The following is a 24698-nucleotide window of genomic DNA, read 5'->3' as shown; positions in this document are numbered from 1 at the left end:
TGTAGTATATATGTGGTATGTATGTAGCATGTAGTATGTATGTAGCATGCATGTAGCATGTAGTATGTATGTAGCATGCATGTAGCATGTATGTAGTATGTATGTAGTATATATGTAGTATGTATGTAGCATGTAGTATGTATGTAGCATGCATGTAGCATGCAGTATGTATGTAGCATGCATGTAGTATATATGTAGTATGTATGTAGCATGTAGTATGTATGTAGCATGCATGTAGTATATATGTAGTATGTATGTAGCATGTAGTATGTATGTAGTATGTATGTAGTATGTATGTGGTATGTATGTAGCATGCATGTAGTATGTATGTAGTATATATGTGGTATGTTTGTAGCATGTAGTATGTATGTAGCATGCAGTATGTATGTAGCATGCATGTAGTATATATGTAGTATGTATGTAGCATATATGTAGTATGTATGTAGCATGTAGTATGTATGTAGCATGCAGTATGTATGTAGCATGCATGTAGTATATATGTAGTATGTATGTAGCATATATGTAGTATGTATGTAGTATGTATGTAGCATGCATGTAGTATATATGTAGTATGTATGTAGCATATATGTAGTATGTATGTAGCATGTAGTATATATGTAGTATGCATGTTGCATGCATGTAGTATATATGTAGTATGCATGTTGCATGCATGTAGTATATATGTAGTATGTATGTTGCATGTAGTATATATGTAGTATGTATGTTGCATGTAGTATATATGTAGTATGCATGTTGCATGCATGTAGTATATATGTAGTATGTATGTTGCATGTAGTATATATGTAGTATGAATGTAGTATGTAGTATGAATGTAGCATGTATGTAGTATGCATGTTGTATGTATGTAGAATGTAATTTTTTTTTTTTTTTTTACATTCAACACATTAGCCGGATGATGGGACTACTACTGTCCCATCATTGGCTAATGTGTCAATCACTGTCATGGTAGCAAGCATCGCCCGATGGGACTTGTAGTCCCATCGGACGATGCCTGCACAGACCCCCGAAGCCTGCACAGCCCCCCGGCAGGCCGGCACAGCCCCCCGGAGCCTGCACAGCCCCCCGGCAGGCCGGCACAGCCCCCCGGCAGGCCGGCACAGCCCACCGGAGCCTGCACAGCCCCCCTGGCAGGCCGGCACAGCCCCCCGGCAGGCCGGCACAGCCCACCGGAGCCTGCACAGCCCCCCTGGCAGGCCGGAACAGCCCCCCGGCAGGCCGGCACAGACCACCGGAGCCTGCACAGACCCCCTGGCAGGCCGGCACAGCCCCCCGAAAGGCCCGTACAGACCCCAGAGAGGCTGTACAAGGGAAAAACAGGATTTTTCTTATTCCGATACCGGAAGTCCCATAGACTTGAATGGGACTTCCGGTATCGGAATCGGCGATACCGATACTTTTTTTTAAGATCGGCCGATCCATTCCGATCTGATACTTTGAAGTATCGGACGGTATCGCTCAACTCTACACCTGTGCCATCGAGCCTGTGACATAGCGCTCTGATATTCAGTGGGCCTCACACAATCCAAAAGTGTCCAGTGTCCACTAGTGTGTGCAGAAATTCAAAATCTCCCTTATCCTGTACTCACTTTTTTCACACCTGTGCCATCGAGCCTGTGACATAGCGCTCTGATATTCAGTGGGCCTCACACAATCCAAAAGTGTCCAGTGTCCACTAGTGTGTGCAGAAATTCAAAATCTCCCTTATCCTGTAGTCACTTTTTTCACACCTATGCCATCAAGCCTGTGACATAGTGCTGTGATATTCAGTGGGCCTCACACAATCCATAAGTGTCCAGTGTCCACAAGTGTGTGCAGAAATTCAAAATCTCCCCTGTCCTATAGACACCTTGTACCTTGTGTTACATTACTATATAGTTTGTTGGATTTTGTCTACATTTCTACAAAATTGAGGATGGCTGGTGGAAGAGGCCGTGGAATTGGGCGGGGGTTGGCAGCTGGTAATGATGGTGTTGGTGGTGGATCTGATGGTAGTGGCAAGAGCAAAATAGGACCGAATGCAGGAGGTGTTGAGCCTGCGTCATCGTCTGGCTCCATAAGGCTTCGAAGGCTTAGTTTTCTAGGAGTTGGCAAACCACTTTTAAAGCCAGAGCATCAGGAAAAAGTTTTGCCTTACATTGCTGACTCAGCCTCCAGCTCTATCGCCTCCTCTTCTTCAGTTGTAAAAAGTAAAAGCACTGAGTCGTCATTGGAGGCTCATGTTCATGAACCACACCTTTCCTTGTGTCCTTCACCCCAACCAAGATTGAAGGATGATGCAGGCCATACTACTGATTACTCCATGGAGCTGTTTTCACATACCATGCCTGGATTATCAAGTGAAATGGTGAATTACCCAGGCCAAGATGAATCTGACATGGAGTGCACTGATGCACAGCCGCTGATAGATGATTCTGCTGGTACATTCACTCAGAGCACTACATTGTCCTCGCAGTGTACAGAGCCAGATTCTGACCCTGATGAGACTCAGGTGCCCCTTCCCGCACACTATACCACCATACACGGTGACACAGAGGAAGGTGCACATGACATTGAAGAGGAGGTGATGGATGACCCAGTTGTTGACCCAGATTGGCATCCATTGGGGGAAGAGGGTGCTGCTTCCAATAGCTCAGATGAGGAGCATCCACAGCAGACATCGACATCGCAACAGCTGTTAACTGGCAGGCCCGGAGCACTCCAAAGACAGGTTCCAAAAATCAAAAGAGTTGCTGGACAGCTTGTCCAGAGGGTCAAAAGATCACAACGTGCTAGGCCGCAAAATGTCTGCCAAAGTAGGAAGAGTGCAGTGTGGCACTTTTTTGAACAAAATCCTCATGATCAGGCCAAGGTTATCTGTAAGAAGTGCGCAAAGACCTTTAGCCGAGGGAAAAATCTGAAAAATTTGAATACCAGTTGCATGCTTAGACATTTAACCACCATGCACTTGCAAGCGTGGACACAACACCAAACCTCAAGTGCCACATGTGCAACTGATCACAAAGAAGGTAGTCAGCAACGCTACATTGTTTCCCCCACTGTAAGCCCACCGGTTAGCACAGCAGCAAATGTTGAGGTGTCGTTGCAAGGCCACAGCAGTCAGGGAATCCCACTGTTATATCAACAAAATACTGAATCTAGGCCATCAGAAAGAACACCAACTCCATCACCATCATCAACCCTCTCTCAGTCCGCCCTGTCCACCGCTACTTCCACCATATGCAGCTCTCAAGTCCAGCTCACCCTCCCAGACACTATGAGTAGGTCAAGAAAGTACTCAGTCTCTCATCCGCGTACACTGGGTTTGAACGCCCACATTGCCAAACAAATCTCGTTTGAGATGATGCCCTATCGGTTGGTGGAAAGCGCAGCTTTCCGCGAACTCATGGCCTATGCAGTACCACTCTATGACCTACCCAGTCACCACTTCTTCTCTCGCAAAGCCATCCCAGCCCTCCACCATCATGTAAAAGACCGCATTGTCCATGCACTCAAGCAGTGAGTGGAAAGGTGCACCTCACAACTGATGCATGGTCCAGTCGGCATGGCCAGGGCCGTTACGTGTCCATCACTGTGCACTGGGTTAATGTGGTGGATGCAGGGTCCACAGGGGACAGCGGTGGTGGGACAGTGCTGCCTAGCCCACGGTATAGGAAACAGTTGGCTGTAGGCGTTCGACCCTCCTCCTCCTCCTCCTCCTCCAGAAGCGAAAGCTCATCCACAGAGCGCAGTCGTACGAGCACTCCATCTGCAGCTGCCACTGTTGCACACGAGGTGTCCCCCTATCGAGCAGCTAGTGGAAAGCATCAGCAGGCTGTGTTGCAGATGATGTGTTTGGGAGACAGACACACCGCCGAGGTGCTGGCCGAGTACTTGAAGCGTCAAACTGAGTCATGGCTGGGCAGTGTACATCTTGAGGCAGGCAAGGTAGTTAGTGATAACGGCCGTAATTTTGTGGCAGCCATAGCCCTTTCAAAACTCAGCCACATACCTTGCTTGGCACACACCTTGAACCTGGTGGTGCAGTGCTTCCTCAAAAATTATCCGGAGTTAACAGCCCTGCTCCAGAAGGTGCGAAGACTGCGCGCGCACATCCGCCGGTCGCCTGTACACTCCATTCGTATGCAGAAGCTGCAGCGATTGCTCCACCTTCCCAACCACCGCCTCATTATCGACATTGCAACAAGGTGGAACTCCACCCTGCACATGGTGGAGCGGCTGTGCGAGCAGAGGGAGGCCATAATGCATTTGTGGGAGGATAAACGGCCAGGCACTTTGAGAGCAGACATGGAGTTGACAGGTGTGCAGTGGTCGAAGCTGAAAGACCTCTGTAAAGTCCTTCAGTGTTTTGAGGAATGCAAACGGCTGGTAAGCGCAGACGACGCCATCCTAAGCATGAGCATCCCACTTATGTGTCTGCACCTTAAGGAGCAGGCGTCTGCAGCCAATGTTGATGAGGAGGAAGAGGAGGAGGGAATCCTTGATGACATTCAGCAATTGTCTGCTCAGTGACCTCTCCTGGACGAGGTGGAGGAAGAAGAGGAGGAGGAGGATGATGATGGGGATGATTACTTAGGGGAGGAGGATGCATCTCATGGGGCAAGTGAAAATGTTGGCATGGCAAGGTCTGGTAAAGGGTTTGTGCGTGACTGGAGGGATGTGGATTTGCCAGAAAGTGCTCCTCCAACTAGCACTCGCAGTGCATCATTGACACTGGGAACATTGGCCCACATGTCAGATTATGCCTTGCAGATCCTAAAAAGGGACCCCCGCATTGCCAAAATGATGAACGATGACGACTACTGGTTGGCCAGCATCCTGGATCCACGCTATAAAGGCAAATTACAAAACATCATGCCACAGGAGAACCTTGACCTAATATTGGCTAATAAACAAGCAACTCTGGTAAATCGGTTGCTTGAGGCATTCCCAGCACACAGCAGCGGTGATGGTTCTCACACGAGCCGTACGGGCCGGGGGCAGCTTGGCAGAGGTGTTCATGGTGCACAAAGCAGAAGTGGCGTTGGAGACAGGGGTTTCATGACAATGTTGTGGACTGATTTTTCAAGTACCGCTCACACAACTGGTAATACTGCATCGATGGAAAGTGACAGGAGACAGCAGTTGTCAACTATGGTTACAAACTACTTTTCCTCCCATATCGATGTTCTCCCACACAGGTCATTCCCCTTTGACTATTGGGCCGCTAAACTGGACACCTGGCCTGAATTGGCACAATATGCCTTACAGGAGCTCGCTTGCCCAGCTGCAAGTGTGCTATCGGAAAGAGTTTTCAGTGCAGCTGGATCAATCCTGACAGAAAAAAGGACCCGTCTGTCAACCCAAAATGTGGATGATCTAACCTTCAATAAAATGAACCATGCATGGGTTTCCAAGGATTTTGTCCCACCTTCCCCTGATGACACATAGGGTGACAGAAAAATGGCTTGCTTTGGTCCACCTCTTCCTGGGACTTGACCTATTTCGCCTTTTGCATCAGCTGAATGTCCAACATCAACATATGCCACTTTCTAAAACTCCCTAACTGTGCTGCCTCCCCCCCATGGCCGGGGTCACCACCTAGCGCACGACACCGTGCGAGTGCCGTTGCCCTGGACAGGTGGGTAGGCCGACTCTTGGGCGCGGGCACAGGCACAGGGTCCCTCATAGTGCAATCAAGTGTCTCTGACGGTGTTGGTGCACACCCGCCGTCAGACACACCGCCGTACTATGAGGGGCCCAGTGCCAGTACCGATGCCCACGAGTGGGCCCCCCTTGCTTGGGCAGGGCCCCTGCATTTGCAATCTTTACCTCTCCCTGCTCCTCCGCTGTGTAGTCTGGGCCGTCAAATCCATACTGTGCCTGACACCGTCTGAGCCTGCCTCCTCATGTATAGACATATATTTTGAATGTGTACGCTATCCATACATGTTATCCAGGGATACGGTACCCTTTCTCACCTTTGTGCAATCACGTGCAATCCATACTGGGCCTAACACCGTCTGAGCCTGCCTCCTGATGTATAGACATATATTTTGAATGTGTACGCTATCCATACATGTTATCCGGGGATACTGTACCCTTTCTCACCTTTGTGCAATCACGTGCAATCCATACTGGGCCTAACACCGTCTGAGCCTGCCTCCTGATGTATAGACATATATTTTGAATGTGTACGCTATCCATACATGTTATCCGGGGATACGGTACCCTTTCTCACCTTTGTGCAATCACGTGCAAGCCATACTGGGCCTAACACCGTCTGAGCATGCCTCCTGATGTATAGACATATATTTTGAATGTGTACGCTATCCATACATGTTATCCGGGGATACGGTACCCTTTCTCACCTTTGTGCAATCACGTGCAAGCCATACTGGGCCTAACACCGTCTGAGCCTGCCTCCTGATGTATAGACATATATTTTGAATGTGTACGCTATCCATACATGTTATCCGGGGATACGGTACCCTTTCTCACCTTTGTGCAATCACGTGCAAGCCATACTGGGCCTAACACCGTCTGAGCCTGCCTCCTGATGTATAGACATATATTATGAATGTGTACATCTATACATGTTATCCGGGGATACGGTACCCTTTCTCACCTTTGTGCAATCACGTGTAATCCATACTGGGCGTGAGAACGGCTGGCGAGCTGTTAAGCAAGCTACAGCACCTGTGGTTTGCACACGTAGGTTTTTCATTTTTTCAGGAATGACGGTTAGGCCTAATTCCGGAACTGCGGTTGACCTGCACTTACTGGGAAATCATCGTTCGCGGGTAATAATTGTAATCAGTGATCCCCATCACTAACATTGTTCAGCGGGTTATCTGCACCTGTAAGCGACAAACGCTGGCCTTTTCAGTGTAGCGCACATTCAGCCACGGACATGTAAGGGCATGACACACCAGTTATTGGCCAATCTCATGTGCCAGAGCCTCACGTGTCCCTCTAGTAAGCCGGACTCGGACTGCGGGGCATGACGGAGTCTCATTCGTTAACGGAATTAAGCTTGCAATGTGTGCATCTTTTCTGTAGCTGGCATGGTTGAGGTTTCCCAGGTGGAGTCGAATTTAACCGTAGGCTCCACTCCTGGTGGTGCCCTTCTGGACATTCCTTTAAGGTTCAGCTTTGCAACCATACTGCCCATGTAAAACAAACACTTTGCCTTCATGAACGCTGTTTGGAGGGTCATGACTCGTGGGAATAATGCCGCCCAATCAGTTAACCTGCTAGAGAGATCCTTCATTGCTCCCAAGCATGACATCACACTCCCTAGGTGGAAGGTAATGCCACTGTGGCGACCGTACTCCTTGGGGCGACACAAGTGCACTGATGCCCAGCCACTGCTCGATGAATCTGCTGGTACATTGACCCAGTCCACTACTTTCCCCTTGCACGCTACACGGCCTGAATCTGACCCTGATGAAACTCAGGTTACCCTTCCCATATACAGTTCCATCTTACACGGTGACAAAGAGGAAGCTGCAGATGAAAGTGCAGGTTCGGCCCACCCGCCATCAGATACACCACCGTACTATCAGGGGCCCTGTGCCAGTGCCGTCGCCAACGAGTGGGCCCCCCCCTGCTTGCTCAGGATCACAGCACTTGCAAGGTTGAAATACTGTGCAGTGAGATGGAAGATGGGGACGACCAGGAGTCCAGACTAGTACAGGGATTCCCTAGCGAGGAGACTTATTTGATTGTTTTCAATGTTGGGACAGCAATTTTTGGGGAGCACTATACTCTGGAGAATGATAGATGGGGCCCACCATACACTGGAACATTCCAAAGGTGGACATCAGACACTGGAGCAGCATTTACAGGGCCCATTATACACTAGAGCATTAGAAATGGGGCCCATTATGTTTGGAGCATTATTTGGGCCCATAAGACAGTGGAGCTTCATCCATGGGGACCAACATATACTGTAGCATTATGTGGAGCTCATCATATACTGTTTCAAACATTATATGGGACCAATGATTCTGTATGGAGAAATAGATGGGCCTCGTCATGAGATGTAAAAAGTGAAGTATTTTTCATTGTACTATACCGCTATTTCTCTGCCGTTTCGGAGCATGATGAGTTGTGGTATGTGTTAAAGGGGTGCTCTTTCACCCAGGGCACATGAAAACCTGGAGCCAGCCCTACCCCCCACAACTTTGGCCAAATAACCCCCATTTTTCAGTGCGTAACTTGTATTATGAAGTTAATTAAGGTTGACAAGCTTAAGTAAGAAGAATTGATGCTTTTGGCATTCAAATGGGCACTGTAGGTGTGTTTCCTGTCCTCCTCTCACTGCCGACTTTTATTCCCCATTGACTTACATTGGGTTTCGTGTTTCGGGACGACCCCGACTTTTCCCTATAATCGGCCGATCTTGCTCTACCCGACTTTTGGAAAAGTCGGGTTTCACGAAACGAAACTCTACCCTAAAAAAACAAAAGTCGCTCAACTCTACTCAGGATCATTAATGTAATGTATGTACACAGTGACTGCACCAGAAGAATAGTGAGTGGAGCTCTGGAGTATAATACAGGATGTGACTCAGGATCAGTAATGTAATGTATGTACACAGTGACTGCACCAACAGAATAGAGAGTGAAGCTCTGGAGTATAATACAGGACGTAACTCAGGATCAGTAATGTAATGTATGTACACAGTGACTGCACCAGCAGAATAGTGAGTGCAGCTCTGGAGTATAATACAGGAGGTAACTCAGGATTAGTACAGGATCAGTAATGTAATGTATGTACACTGTGGCTGAACTAGAAAAATAGTGAGTCCAATACTTAATTTGTTAGATGATCTATTGAAGTTTACATCATGCAATGAAAAATATGCTTGTGAAATACAGAATGCCTCATGCAGCCAGGTTTAAGTAAAGGAAAACAGAAACAACAAGAAAACCTTTTGATCTTGATGGTAGAAAATGGTTGTGTCTTCAAGATGATATACAAACTTTACATGTCACACAAGCAAACATACGTATCTGGCATCTCCTTAACTGTAACAAACTATGGAATAAATGTGTCATTTGTATGATGAATTAGGAAAGCGCAGATGTTAATAGACTGTATCTGCCGAGTGTGTGACAGCCGATTACACGCCACTGTATCTGCAGATTATGTGGACATGTTTGTAAACATCGCTGTGTGGAGCAAAAAGTAGTGTTGAGCATTCCGATACCGCAAGTATCGGGTATCGGCCGATACTTGCTGTATCGGAATTCCGATACCGACTTCCGATATTTTTTCAATATCGGAAGTCGGCATCGGAATCGGAAGTTCAAAGTTGATTGACAGCCTGACGTCATCATGATGCGCGGTGTGTGCGCATCATGATGCGCCGTCATTTCGGGCCTTCCGGGGGTCTCTGCCGGCCTGCCGGGGGGCTGTGCCGGCCTGCCGGGGGGCTGTGTGGACTGCCCGGGGTCTGTACCGGCCTGCCGGGGGGCTGTGCCGGCCTGCCGGTGGTCTGTGCACCCTGTGGGGGTCTGTACCGGCCTGCCGGGGGGCTGTGCCGGCCTGCCGGTGGTCTGTGCACCCTGTGGGGGTCTGTACCGGCCTGCCGGGGGGCTGTGCCGGCCTGCCGGGGGGCTGTGCTGATGTCCGGGGGTCTGTGCAAGCATCGTCCGATGGGACTACAAGTCCCATCTGGCGATGCCTGCTACCATGACAGTGATTGACACATTAGCCAATGATGGGACAGTAGTAGTCCCATCATCCGGCTAATGTGTTAAATGTTAAAAAAAAAAAAAAATACTACATACATACTACATGCATGCTACATACATACTACATGCTACATACATACTACATACATACTACATACATACTACATACATACTACATACATACATGCTACATACATGCTACATACATGCTACATACATGCTACATACATACTACATACATACTACATGCATGCTACATACATACTACATGCTACATACATACTACATACATACCACATACATACCACATACATACCACATACATACCACATACATACTACATACATACTACATGCATGCTACATGCATACTACATGCTACATACATGCTACATGCATGCTACATACATACTACATGCTACATACATACTACATATATACTACATGCATGCTACATACATACTACATGCTACATACATACTACATATATACTACATACATACTACATACATACTACATGCATGCTACATACATACTACATGCTACATACATACTACATATATACTACATGCATACTACATACAATACATTCATACAATACATACATAGACATACAGTACATATAACATAGAGTAACATACTTACCAATACTTGTCACATTGTTCCCCGAAGCCATTGTCTTTTACGGAATAAATATTAACATAACAAACCACAAAAATACTCACCCACGATCCGAAGCAGTCCACGAGTGTGTCCCATGACGATCTTGGGTAGAGAACTGCAGCATCAGCTGTTTCTGCCGTTCTCTACGGGCTGCAGGAATCCAATGACGGAAGGTAGGTATCCTTCCGCACTGTATTCCTCCGCCACTTAAAAAAAAAAAAAGTCCCTAGTCTCACTTTATGCCATTGCTGTGTGGGAAATTCCCACGCAGCAATGGCATAAAGTGAGACTAGGGACTTTTTTTTTTTTTTAAGTGGCGGAGGAATACAGTGCGGAAGGATACCTACCTTCCGTCATTGGATTCCTGCAGCCCGTAGAGAACGGCAGCAACAGCGGATGCTGCAGTTCTCTACCCAAGATCGTCGTGGGACACACTCGTGGACTGCTTCAGATCGTGGGTGAGTATTTTTGTGGTTTGTTATGTTAATATTTATTCCGTAAAAGACAATGGCTTCGGGGAACAATGTGACAAGTATTGGTAAGTATGTTACTCTATGTTATATGTACTGTATGTCTATGTATGTATTGTATGAATGTATTGTATGTAGTATGTATGTAGTATATATGTGGTATGTATGTAGCATGTAGTATGTATGTAGCATGCATGTAGTATGTATGTAGTATGTATGTAGTATATATGTAGTATGTATGTAGCATGTAGTATGTATGTAGCATGCATGTAGTATATATGTAGTATGTATGTAGCATGTAGTATGTATGTAGCATGTATGTAGTATGTATGTAGTATATATGTAGTATGTATGTAGCATGTAGTATGTATGTAGCATGCATGTAGTATATATGTAGTATGTATGTAGCATGTAGTATGTATGTAGCATGCATGTAGTATGTATGTAGTATGTAGTATATATGTAGTATATATGTAGTATGAATGTAGCATGTATGTAGTATGTAGTATGAATGTAGCATGTATGTAGTATGCATGTTGTATGTATGTAGCATGTAATTTTTTTTTTTTTTTTTACATTCAACACATTAGCCGGATGATGGGACTACTACTGTCCCATCATTGGCTAATGTGTCAATCACTGTCATGGTAGCAGGCATCGCCTGATGGGACTTGTAGTCCAATCGGACGATGCCTGCACAGACCCCCGAAGCCTGCACAGCCCCCCGGCAGGCCGGCACAGCCCCCCGGAGCCTGCACAGCCCCTCGGCAGGCCGGCACAGCCCCCCGGCAGGCCGGCACAGCCCACCGGAGCCTGCATAGCCCCCCTGGCAGGCCGGCACAGCCCCCCGGCAGGCCGGCACAGACCACCGGAGCCTGCACAGACCCCCTGGCAGGCCGGCACAGCCCCCCGGCAGGCCGGCACAGACCACCGGAGCCTGCACAGACCCCCTGGCAGGCCGGCACAGCCCCCCGAAAGGCCCGTACAGACCCCAGAGAGGCTGTACAAGGGAAAAACAGGATTTTTCTTATTCCGATACCGGAAGTCCCATAGACTTGAATGGGACTTCCGGTATCGGAATCGGCGATACCGATACTTTTTTTTAAGATCGACCGATCCATTCCGATCCGATACTTTGAAGTATCGGACGGTATCGCTCAACTCTAGCAATAAGTAAAGAGATCATCTGGTATAGAAGTAGTTGAAAAATCCTCCATTCTGTCATTATTATTACTATTATCACTATTAGTGATACTAATGCTATGACTATTACTACTAATTTTACTATTATTACTGTTGCTAATAATAATTGCCTATGGCACCTGTACAGTTACTTATGGTAATTGCTCAATATGTCATTCAGCAAAAATAAATCTAAATATTAGAAGAAAGTGCACAGCTGACAATCCAGGATTCACTGTCATTTTTAATAGCTTACATTCACTGCAAGCGCCGAGTGTGATCATCTGCATCCATCTCCTGCTCTGTCAATCACTGGCCGCCATTCATCATAATAACCCACTTATTAAAGTAAAGTACTCTCACTGGATACTTAACAAAAGTAAGTCCTGATAAAAATCTGGATTTATATTTTTAAAGTTGATTATTGAGTATTATATTATTCACTGTGGACTAGAAGAATAAAAAATCATCAGACATCAGAGCACAAGGTGGGATCTCAGCCCACCATTTTGTGAGTAGGTTGCGGGAAGCAGTGACAGACAGGAGGCTGAGCAAGGGTTAACAATTTTAACAGTTTTAATTAAACAGGGGGTTAACTCCTCGCAGGGAGATAAGCCCCCGGTCTGACCTGAAAGATGAGAAAAATAAGTTCTATTATACTCACCCGGGGGAGCGGTCTGATGTGTTCCGGTCCGGGTCCAGTATCGCCCATCTTCCTGCAATGCCGCCCTCCTTTCGCTTCATTGCTCCCCAGCGTCGCGCTCCTGCGCAGACGCACTTATCTGCCCTATTGAGGGCAAAGTACTGCAGTGCGCAGGCGCTGGGAAAGGTCAGAGAGACCCAGCGCCTGCCGTACTTTTCTGTGCCTTCAACAGGGCAGATAAGTGCGCCTGTGCAGGAGCGCGATGCTGGGGAGCAATGAAGCAACAGGAGGGCGGCGGCGCAAGAAGATTGGAAGCGCCAGACCCGGACCTGCGACACCCATCGGACCGGACCACACCGGACCACCCCCCGGGTGAGTACAATAAAGTTTATTTTTCTTATCTTTCAGGTGGGACCAGGGGCTTATCTACGGCATTTTAGAATGCTGTAGATAAGCCCTGAAAGGCAGTGGCCGTTTCATATATCGGCCAAAACTGCTGACATGTTCCCTTTAATAACATGGGAACTGTTCGGACCCTCCTGCAGTCTCCTTTCCCAACGCCCCATAGATTGTAAGCCTGTGATGGCAGGATCCTCTCCCCTCTTCACCAGTTGTTCACTCACTGTTATTTATGTGTGATATGTAGGTAAACCTGCGTAACATGTAGTGCAGCCATAAATGAATGGTGCTTTAAAAATAAATAATAACGTCCATACAAATGTTTAGTTTTCTGTTCTGTTGTTCTGCCTCTTTACATCATCATTTGTAAGAATTAAGAGCATTTTTACAAAAAAGTGCAATGTGTAGGAGCATGATCACACTGTGGCCATTTACGAGACAAAGCCTAAGATAAAGACAAAAAAGGGACATATACCCTGTTATAAATAAGTAAATGGTAATAGTACATATAAATAACATAATGGACTCAGTTAATACTATTGTGACCAAACACGCGAAAAAGCCATCCCACTCCACCAAGAGGGCTCTAGTATTAAATGTCACCTTGTGTCATCTTACAGATGGGGCAGAGCAGGACCCACCCCTGACTGTTCTTTTCCAAAGATTTTATTCTTTTAAACAATGGGGAGAGGGGGAGAGGGGAAGACAGGGGTGGGGGGTGGGGAGGGATGGGAATGGGAAGAGAAGGAAAGATAAGGGGAAGTAGGGAAATTACAAGTTGACATCATGTACAGAAAATGCAAAACATGCATTAATCCTTTCCTTTACTCCCTACATCCGATCACTCAGTCGCTCTTGTCACCTGCACCTTAAAAACATCTCCAGAATCCGACCTTTTCTCACCTTTGAAACTGCTAAGACTCTTACTGTCGCTCTTATTCATTCTCGTCTGGACTACTGCAACTCTCTTCTGATCGGTCTCCCTCTTACCAAACTTTCTCCTCTCCAATCCATCTTGAACGCGGCAGCCAGGGTCATATTTCTGTCCAGCCACTTCACCGATGCCTCCATCTTGTGCCAGTCATTACACTGGCTACCTATTCGCTACAGGGTCCAGTATAAACTCATCTCTCTCACCCACAAAGCTCTCCACTGTTCTGCACCGCCTTATTTCTCCTCTCTCATCTCTGTCTATCGCCCTACACGTGCCCTCCGTTCTACAAATGACCTAAGACTAACATCCCCCGTATTCCGAACCTCGCACCTCCGTCTCCAAGACTTCTCTCGTGCTGCTCCAGCTCTCTGGAATGCACTTCCCCAGACGATCAGACTGATACCTAGCCCTGACCTATTCAAGCGCGCTTTGAAAACCCATCTTTTCAAACAAGCCTACCACATCAACTACTCAGCAAACTAACTTTGCCCTGTTCCCTCCTTCCAAATATTATTCTGAATCTGCACCCTACTATTCATCTGTCTCCACACCCTCCATGCACACGATAACTGCACTTGATACTTGTCTATTGCACTTAAACACACGGGCTGATGACCGGATCATGCAGCTTTATATGAAAATCCCTATTTATTATAATTGCCAGACCTGAATTAACAAGCACTTCTCACCTACTGTGTCCCCCCCATTTCCTTGTAGATTGTAAGCTTGCGAGCAGGGACCTCACTCCTAATGTCATTGTTTGAATTGTCTTAACTTGTATTGAATTTATTGTCTGTACATGTCCCCGCTTAATTGTAAAGTGCTGCGGAATATGTTGGCGCTATATAAATAAAAATTATTATTATTATTATTATTAATGATGTCATTTTACAAACGTATCTTGCCAACGCCTAAATACGTAGAATACAAGATTGTACAATAGAATGATAATAGCAATAAAGAACATAAAAACACACAAATGAGCATAATGAGTTCTGACTGTTCTGACACCTGATCCTGGGGAGCTTTTTAGATGAAATGCTTAGCTCAAAAGGGGGAGCCCTTCCTGACGTTTGTACAAAGTGCAAGTAACGATAGCAAAACCAAATAAATGAACCGGACATAAGTTGGTATAAGCGCCATGTGCAAGAGCACGTTCACATTGTGGCCATTAAGAAGCACATTTATGTTAAATATTTACATTCCTTTTTCTATTTTATTATAACTACCTATAAAATAAATTGGGCTAAAGTTTTTACACTGCAGATATCTTATTACAAGAAAAGGTTTCCAAAAATGGAGATGTTGGATAGAAGTGTGTCTATTATCCCAGGTTTCAATTTGTATATAACAGTTAGGCTGGTTTCACATTAGCGCTTTTGTGCGCAGCGCATCGTGCGCACCCGTGCGCATGTGCACTGCGCACCTATGTTTAACATGACGTGCGCATGGTCTTGCGCACGCTTGCGTTTTCGTGCGCATACATTTTTTTGTTTTTTGCGCCAGGCGCGCCAGACACAACATGTTGCATTTTTTGGTCCACCCTGTCTCGTCAAAAAAACGCATGCACACGCTTGCGCACGGAATGCACAAAAACAACACATTGAAGTCTATGGGAACGCATGCGTGCACACACTTGCGTTTTTTGTGCGCATGCGTTTTAGAGGTAAACAAGTCTGGAATGTGGTCTAGACAATGGAAAACCACTCCCAAAAACCAAGGTGATAAAAGATTGTGTGGGCACTGGAATTCCCCAATACTCTACAGACTGCTGCAAGACTGAAAACAGCAAAAACCCCAAGCTGTACCAATGTAAGTATAACCTAATGTCTGGCTGAATTTTCAATACATTTCTATGTACTTATGTCTCTATTTTTTTATTGCAGCATGTCTTCTTCATCTGGTGAGGAATATGTCCCCGGGACAGGGCAAGAGGCACAAGAAGTGAGTACCATGCTTCCCTATGGATTGGTAAAAATATACACATGTGGGTAATTTTTTTGTTTAATTTTCAGACCTCATCCTCCATCACACCACCACCACCGGAGGAACGGCAGGAGCAGCAAGGCCAAGTGCGGGCGGGAAGACGGAATGTAAGTACAGACGGACTGAATTTTTTTTTTTTTTTCTCATTCCTTTTTTCTGCCTTTTTTTCATCTTCATTTATTTTTTTTTATTCGTTTCATTTTCTTCTGTATTTTTTTCAAAAACTTTTTTTGGGTTAATTCCTCTGCTGGTTTTTTTTCTTTTTTTTTAGTTGATTTCTATGCTGGTTTATTTTCTTTTTTTTTTTTTTTTTGAACTGTATTGAAATAATTTTTTCTGGTGTTTATTTTTTTATGTTTTTTGGTAATTTTTTATTAGTATTTTTTGGTAATTTTCCTGCTGTTTTTTTTTTTTTTCTGTTAATTTATGCAGGTTTATTTTCTGTGTTTTTTTGCTAATGATTATGTCAAGGTTTTTTTGGTAATTTTCCTGTTTGTTTTTTGGTTTTTTTTGTTACAGATTTTTTTTAAGTTAATTTCTATGCTGGTTTATTTTCTGTGCTTTTGGTAATCATTTTTTAAGTATTTTTTTTTTAATTTTCATGCTGGTTTTTTTCTGTGTTTTTTATTCATGCTTTTTTTGCTTTTATTTTCCTTAAAAAATTTTTTTTTTTTTCATGGCTTGTTTATTTTCTATATTTTTAATTTAAAAATCATTCAAAGATTAATGTTTGTCTTTCTTTTCTAGGCTCCACAACGGGAGGAGGACCTCTCCCTGGACAACGACGAGCTCATCCGTCTAGTCCAGGAGCGAGTCCCGTTGTGGGACACCCGTCACTAACTGCACTCGGACAACGTGGTGATCCGGCGGCTCTGGAATGAGGTGGCCGAATCGCTGATGGAGCGCTGGGACAATGCCTCTCCCCGGGTCCGCAAGGATTTTCGTAAGTATTTAAATGCAGTGTGATGCAGCAGTGATCTTGGCCGGGATCACCCAACTGTGTGTGATGCTAGTAACTCCATGGAGTTTCTAGCATCACACACAGTTTGGTGATCACGGCCTCCAGTGCATAGTCTTATTTTTTTTTTTTCCCCACAGTGAACAAAGTCAGAACCCGTTGGCGCTCGATGAAGGACCGCTTCAACAGGGATATCCGTCAGGAGAACCAGGTTCGCAGTGGTGCTGCGGCAAGGACCGGCACAAAATACAGATATCATCGTGCCTTGGCATTTTTAAGACCGGTCCTTGCCACCCGAACGTAAGTATATTCTAGTTGTATTGTGTTTTATTCTGTGCTTTTCTATTCCACAGGAGTTGGCAATTGTTAATTTATGTTAGTAATTTCTTTTCTTTTCACAGCACCTGGAGCAGCACCCTGCAACCTGGGCCCGAAGCGGTCCTTTATCAAGCTGCCCTCGGACCCGTCCCAGCCATCCATCAGAGAGGAAGCACCTTGCAGGTCTGCACCACAGTCATCTGGAGACCAGGAAGCTGGTCGCTCAGGTGTTCCCCTGTCCCAGGTCTCTGCCACTAGTGTTGCGGGCACTTCCCGCCAGCAGCGACAGAGGACCTCGGACAGGCCTGTCATGCCCAAGTTCGTTCAATTGAGCTCGGTCTTTCAGAGTAGCCTCAAGGCACTCGCCGATAGACTTGAGAGCGGTGTCCTCCTTTTGGACCAACGCTACAAGTCTATCGAGGGTCGCCTTGAGCGCCAGGAAGTCGGCCTCGCCAGACCAGCGCATCATTTCTATACCCAAATAGCTCGGGACACGGCAGAACACCTTACCCCTGACCTCCAGTTGACTGTCATGCGGGCCTGCAACAATGCTTTTATGCAGGCTATGCAGCAGAGAAGGTATATGCATATGCAGCAGTCAGCGGTGGCATCTCCACCGGTGCCACCGCTGACTCGATTCACAGCATTACCTACTTCTGCTGCATATCACTGCACGGCCACCACACTTCCAAGCCACGCCAGACACCAATATACCTCCCCAAGTCTGAATGCAGCTGGACACTTCCCCGCCAACACCATGCCAAGCGCTGCTCCTGCCTGGCCCACCAATGCTGCCGCCACCACCACCACCACTGGATGACCCGTCGTCACGACCCCTGCCTGGAGCACCACCACCACCACCACCCGGAGCACCACCCCTGACTGGGGCAACACCGCCGCCGCCACCACCACCAGCGGGAGGACCACCTCGGTATGGACCGCCACCACCACCACGCCTGCATGGACCGCCACCACCACCACCACCTCAGAGCAGCATCAGCTGGGGGACCCGCATTCACTCTTTACGGCCCCTGCCAGGACATCCACCACCACCACCAGCATGCCACAGCAGCTACAGGATCCTGGCAGGCGGTCCACAAGCTCCAGGCGGTCCCCCAGCTCCTGCCGGTCCACGTCCTCCAGGCAGTCCACAGGCTCAAGGCAGTCCCCGGGGTCGAGCCAGTTCTCAGGCTCCAGGCTCTCCAGACAGGACAGCAGCACGCTGACGGGCCACCATCATAAAAAAGGAGGACTCTAACCCTCCCTCACCTCCCACTTCCCAACTTTCCTTGCCTCCGCTCCCTTCCCCCACTTCTTTGGCTCCTCCTTCCCCTAGAACCCCTTCCTCCACCCTAAGCCGTTCCTCATCCCTCCACACACCCCAGTTTCCACCAATTGACCCCAACTAAATTTCTTTTTTTTTTTTTTTTTTTAAAATCTTAATTTCTTTTATGTAAATAAATGTTAAAGTTTGATTTGAAAATAATGTTTGGTTATTGTGCCTTTCACCGCCTACACACACTGCGCCATACACTTTGCGTTTTTGACACCTCATAGCTCCAGTACTGACACATGTTTCTTGTGTCAGTCCTGGAGCTATGTGATGTCAAAAACACAAATATATGGCTTGTATTTTCATCCACCAGTCTCTTCAGTCTGCTAATATTGGTCAGACTGATGTTGGAGGGTGCAAGGCATATGTATTCTCACTTTGCCAGGTGCTATAAAGAGTGAATTGAGGATGGTGTGTTTTGCCCATCCTCATTTCACTCTTTGTGACACAAGGCCAGGGGATTCTAGATACCTTGTAATGAACCACATCATCTATTCAGTCTGTGGCAAATAGACTGAATAGATGATGGAGAAAATACAGGCCATATCTACAAATACCCTGGCCTGGTGTCATAACTATTTAGCACACCTGGCCAGGTGAGTATACCTATGAGTTGTAATCTGCAGCGTCGCTTCAGTCTGCATTATCTATTGCACACAGACTGGAGAGATGCTGGAGGTTAACTCCTATGTGTATTCACTTGGCCAGGTGTCCAAAATTTCTGAAGTCAGGATGCGTTTTTTTGGGTCATCATCACTTCATCATGACACCAGGCCAGGGGATTGTAGAAGTTGTATAAACCTTTATCATCTCTCCAGTCTGCGTGCGACAGTGGAGATACTACAACTAATATTTTTAATCACATGGTCAGTTATCAGACAGAGTGAAGGATGCTACTGCATCCCAAAATCAATATACTCAGGCCAGGTGATATAAATATTAGTTGTATTATCTCCACCTTCTCTGCAATATGCCTTATGAACACGGACTGGAGAAATGAGGAAGGTCATACTACTTTTATATGTAGGGTCACCTGGTCAGGAGTCCTAGTAAAGTCAGGAAGCACAGCATCCTGATTTCACTGGACACCAGGGCAGGTGAGTAGTGGAGTGTATTAAGACACAGTACACTGGGTACAGGTATAAAAAAACAGGTATTTTATTATTAACAAACAACAAAACTATTACACCATTTGATCCTGCCATGCTACACAACCCACATCGGATAAAAAGAAGTCCGCAAATTAGTCCCTCATTTGGGCAACTTCGACTGATGACCGAAGAGGGTGGTGAGTAAAATCTGGCAAAGAGTTGGCAGCAGGTTCATCCATGTCAAAGTTGGGCCGCTCCTTTGCCATAACAAAATTGTGCAGAACCACGCACGCCTTCACCACCTCATCCACTGTTTCCAGTTTGAGATTGATGGCGGTGCTGAGAATTCGCCATCTGGACACTAGAATGCCAAAGGCGCACTCTACAGTCCTGCGTGCCCTCGTAAGCCTGTAGTTGAATACTTTCTTGGAGTGGTCCAAGTCACGGCTGGAGTACGGCTTGAGCAGGTTTTGGCACATCTGAAATGCCTCATCCCCAACCACTACAAATGGCAGTGGTGGAGCTTGGGTTTGGGTAAGAGGCCGTGCCAGTGGAAAATTGAACTGGTTGCCATACAACCTCCGGCCCATATCAGAGTTATTAAAAGTCTGGGAATCGTTGCCCCATCCGAATGCCCCTATGTCCACCGCCACAAACCGGCAGTCTGCATCCGCAATGGCCATGAGTACTGTAGAAAAGTACTTCTTGTAGTTGTAGTACTCAGAGCCACTTCTTACGGGTTTTGTGATGCGGATGTGCTTCCCGTCCACCGCTCCTAGGCAGTTCGGGAAATTGCAGACTGCCCAGAATTTGTCCGATATTTGAAGCCACTTTTCGGCCGTGGGCAAGGGCAGAAACTCCGGACACAGAACATCCCACAGAGCCCTGCAGGTGTCGGCAACAATCACGGATAAAGTGGAGATTCGCAGCCAGTACTGGAAATGCAGGGATGAAAGACTCTCTCCAGTTGCCAGGAACCTGCAAAACATAAAAAGAAAAACAATTTATATTTCTGTCTAGGGTATTAATAAAAACACTGAAAATAAAAAGTACATAACTATTTTGCATGTTTTTTTAATACAACATAGCAGAAAAACATTTTATAAAGGCTTGGGATTAGTACATGACAGAAGAAAAACCATTATGCAAAAAAGCAATTTCCCAAAAATGATGTTAAAATTCATTACCAAAAAACACAGAAATTTTTAGCAAAAAAAAAAAGAAATTGAAAAAAAAAAATAAATTATGCAAACATAAAAACATTACATACCGTAAGGTGACGAGGAGCCTTTCTTCGGGAGGAATGGCACGCCGGAGCTGAGTGTCCCGTCTCCGGATGATTCCTTCAACCATACCCAGCAAGTCCAGGAAGCTTTCCTGGGACATCCGGGTATAGTCTGCAAATCTCTCCGGGTTTTCCTGGAGCTCGCTGTACAGCGTGTGATACGCTCCACGGCTTTCCCGGAGTTCGATTATTGGATGCCTCCAAAACCGATGCCACTGCCGTCTCTGCTGTCTCTCCCTCTCCCTTTCTTGCTGGCAAGAAAAGGCATACGCCTGAGACAGCGCGATGTCAAGATCCAACTTGAATTGGAAATTATCCAGACGCAGGTCCATCTTGACACCGGAAACAGCAGCAAAATCTGAGGAATTCAGCTGTAACAGGGTCTATATAAAACATTCCAATGACACACGCCCACTGGTGTCCCATTGGTGTACTCTGTTTCTATTGTTTTTCAAGGATTTTTCTATTGTGAAATGTCACACCTAAAAACGCATGCGCATAAAAACGCAAACGCATGCAAAAACGCATGTAAAACGCAAGCAACGCTGCATTTTCTTTGATGCATCAGCGTACGCATGACGCTAAAAAAAGCGCGTTTGTTTTGCGTTTGCATGCATTTTTCTTTGCGTTTTTATGCGCACGATGCGCTGCACAAAAAAACGCTAGTGTGAAACTAAATCTGGTTGTTAGAACAAACTTACAAAAGACTAATAAAAAAAAAAAAAACTTGTATTAACTGTACTTTGTAGACTCACCGTTCTCACTATTGAATATTCCACTGTTTGATTCCGTGCCCTAGATACTATGTATCACAGAGGCGATCAGTCTTCACATGTGCAGGTCACCTGGAATCCACGAAGGACAAACCACTATTATTACTCAGATAATGTATATAATCATCCCTAACTGTTGAATTTATATTTACATTTACAATCACTGAAGATCCACAAACAGCGACCGTCCATGAGGCAGTGAGTTGACCCCATCTCATCATCACCTTTGTCTTTGGGTTTAATGCCTCCAAACTAGTTGTATAAAGACAGAGAATAATGCCCCATGTTTTCTCCAAAAAAATAATTTCAATGACCACTCCTGCCCTTATCATATGGGAATATATAAATGTAACAGTGGAAAGGAAACAAGAACAGTTACAATGTATCCCATATACAGTATATGAAGTGCAGCGCGGGCTCAGGCAGTGTTTATATACAGATGGTGTGAACTGCACAGAAACTAAGCAGATGTGACCAAGACTTTACAGCGGGACATGAATCACAACCATTATGGCTCTGACTGTACAGAGATGATCTGGTGCAGATGTTTCTCATGACACAGACCATCTAAAAAGTTGTGAATATTCTTCACAAATTTTGCACATTACATATGTAAAGTGTTGGGGATTCTGCATTTGCCTGTCACACAACTTTTATTTTCTGTTGCTTGTTATTGAAATTTCCACACAAAAAGCAATGATCAACCCAAAAGGAATTGGACATGGATGACCAGTAAGCAGGATCAAGTCTGACAATGGCAGGCACCGCACTGATTAAGGAGGGTGCATCTGACTGCGGTGCCCTCCTTTCCTTGGTTCCCCCCTCCCCTGGTTTTCCTGAGGCAGGCTGTGGTGGTTGGTGGTCACGGGTAGGGTATATGAGGGCGGAGTGGGTGATTTTTGTGGGCCCAATCAGGAACAGGGGTAGTTGTTGACCCCTCCTCCCCCCTTCACAGGGAGGGTCATATATAAGGTGTTTCCCCCTCCTTTCTCTTTCCTCCCGGTTTTTGGAGCGAGTCCTGGAGGCGCTTGTGGAGCTCTGTCTGGTTGGAAGAGGTATGGCAGACCCACTGCTGGAGGCCCTGCAAGTCAGAGCGGACCAGGAAGGTGTGCGCTGGCTGCAGGCTCTGATTGCAGGTCTCAGTGCTCACCTCCCCTTTGTACCGCCACCGCCGTTGGCCCCGTCGCTTATGCCCCCTCCTTTACCTGCTCTCGCCGGCTGCTGTCAGTGTGCCTGACCCACTTTTACCTCAGTCCAAACAGGGAGGCAGGCGGTCCGTTCGGCAACCCCGCCCTCCTGCTCGGCTGAAGGAGAATCCTCCTGCACAGGCCGGGAGCTCTGGCCGGCGCCGTGCTAAGGAGAAGTACCCGCCCACAGCTCCTGAGGTAACGCAGCCTGTACAGTGTAGTAGCAGTGTTCCCTCACCGCCATTGTCACTTACACAGCCGGTTTATAAGACAGCGGGAACAGGAGGGCCCGGTGAGCGCTGTCTGTGAATCCAATTCACAGCAGCGCAAAGAATTTACAGCTTCCTCCATTGTGCCCCTCATGGGTTCTAGACATAGTACCTCTTCCACAGGGTCTATGAAAGAGCAAGGTCTTTCAAATGTAATTGCACAGGACTTCGCTCCGCCAGCTTCAGCCCAGCCTGCGGTGATACCCACACAAGCAGGTGGGTGTTTTACTATTGCTGACCAGCCCTCATTTATAGCTTTAATAAATTCCCAGCCCTCTAATACTGTAGAGGCGTCTGCACCCCCTCTTGTTCTAGATATGCAGCTGCAGGGTCATTTTGCCCCCATTTCAGGCATGTCTGCGATGAGTTTCATCAGGAATGAAGAGAGCACTCGAGGTGTCATCACCTCTGAGGAGCAGCCCCATAAGGGCAAGCATGGTAGACATAGGCACAGATGCTCCTATTCCTCATCATCTTCATCATCACGCTCCCGTCATGGTCAACGTTCAGCTGGCAGACGTGACAGGAGGTCCTCGCACATGAGCCGCATGACCAGGAGCAGACGTCGACATACATCACGGTCCTCGAGACGCCGCTCTCCTTCTTCATTGTCAGAGCAGTTGAGTGCATCTGTGAGTCCCGAACATGCGCATCGCCCTTCCCGTGACAGAAGGGAGTCAAGGGTGCACTCAATGCCTTCCAGCCTACTCATGCCAAGAGCCCAACCAGGGGCTACAAGCCAAGACAACCTTGCTAAACCGTATCAACCTGGAGCCTTAGTTCCTCCAACAGTGGGAATCCCTTCTCCAGCCACAGATTTTGGTGAGTGCTCGTTTGCAGGTGGTCCGGATGATAATAATATTTCTACGTTAACAACTCTTAAGGCTCTGGTTGAAAAATTATCGTCATCAGGGAATTCAGCAGTAAGTAGCGGTAATGTTGTTTCCTCATCAGCACATGTTCATAAAGATGCCTTTTTTTGTGGGGTAAGTGCCCTCGGTTCACATGTGGATGAGGATACCAGGACCAAAATATGGAAAAACAAATACATTGACTTATGGTCTTTGGTATCCATTGACCAGCATACTATTGACAGAGAAAGAAGGATGGGGGATAGATTTGCGGAAAGAGCTAAACAGAAAGTGGCTAAAACGATGAATAACTGGCTACAGGCGTTTTCAGTCTTAGGTTGTATTATGGGTCAGAGGCACCCTGAGCGTTGCTCAGAACTGTTCATATATCAGGATATGATATATAACTCATATAAGGCATATGGCAGTTCGGCTTGGTGGCTCTACGATGAAGAATTTAGGAGGTGTTTGGCTTTGCAGCCGGATTTAGGTTTTGGGGTTGAAGGCCACCGATGTTTAGCTGCATCTTATGTTGACTCAGAAACAAGCCCCCTTTTTAGCAGCGGGCACTGGACAATTCTCATCAGGCCCTAATTCAGTGGTCACCAGAAGACCAGGTGCCTGTTGGTTGTTTAATGAAGGACACTGCCGTTTTT

The 24698-nt window shown here is 46.4% G+C and overlaps 1 long non-coding RNA gene across 1 annotated transcript; it reads right to left on the bottom strand.

Moving 5' to 3' along the window:
- Positions 1-12931: 12931 nt before the first annotated feature.
- On the bottom strand, positions 12932-23112 carry LOC141101063 (uncharacterized). Its single transcript, XR_012234876.1, has 3 exons — positions 22941-23112; positions 21718-21807; positions 12932-13502 (listed from the first exon to the last, which is right to left on the bottom strand). It is a non-coding gene; the product is annotated as an uncharacterized lncRNA (long non-coding RNA).
- Between the last annotated feature and the right edge of the window lie 1586 nt (positions 23113-24698).

The sequence above is a fragment of the Dendrobates tinctorius genome, unplaced genomic scaffold, assembly GCF_039654945.1.
Source record: "Dendrobates tinctorius isolate UK_male_01 unplaced genomic scaffold, ASM3965494v1 ptg000114l, whole genome shotgun sequence".
Lineage (NCBI taxonomy): Eukaryota > Metazoa > Chordata > Amphibia > Anura > Dendrobatidae > Dendrobates > Dendrobates tinctorius.
The sequence above is the reverse complement of the archived record's forward strand: the minus strand, read 5'-3'. Positions and strand labels throughout refer to the sequence as shown.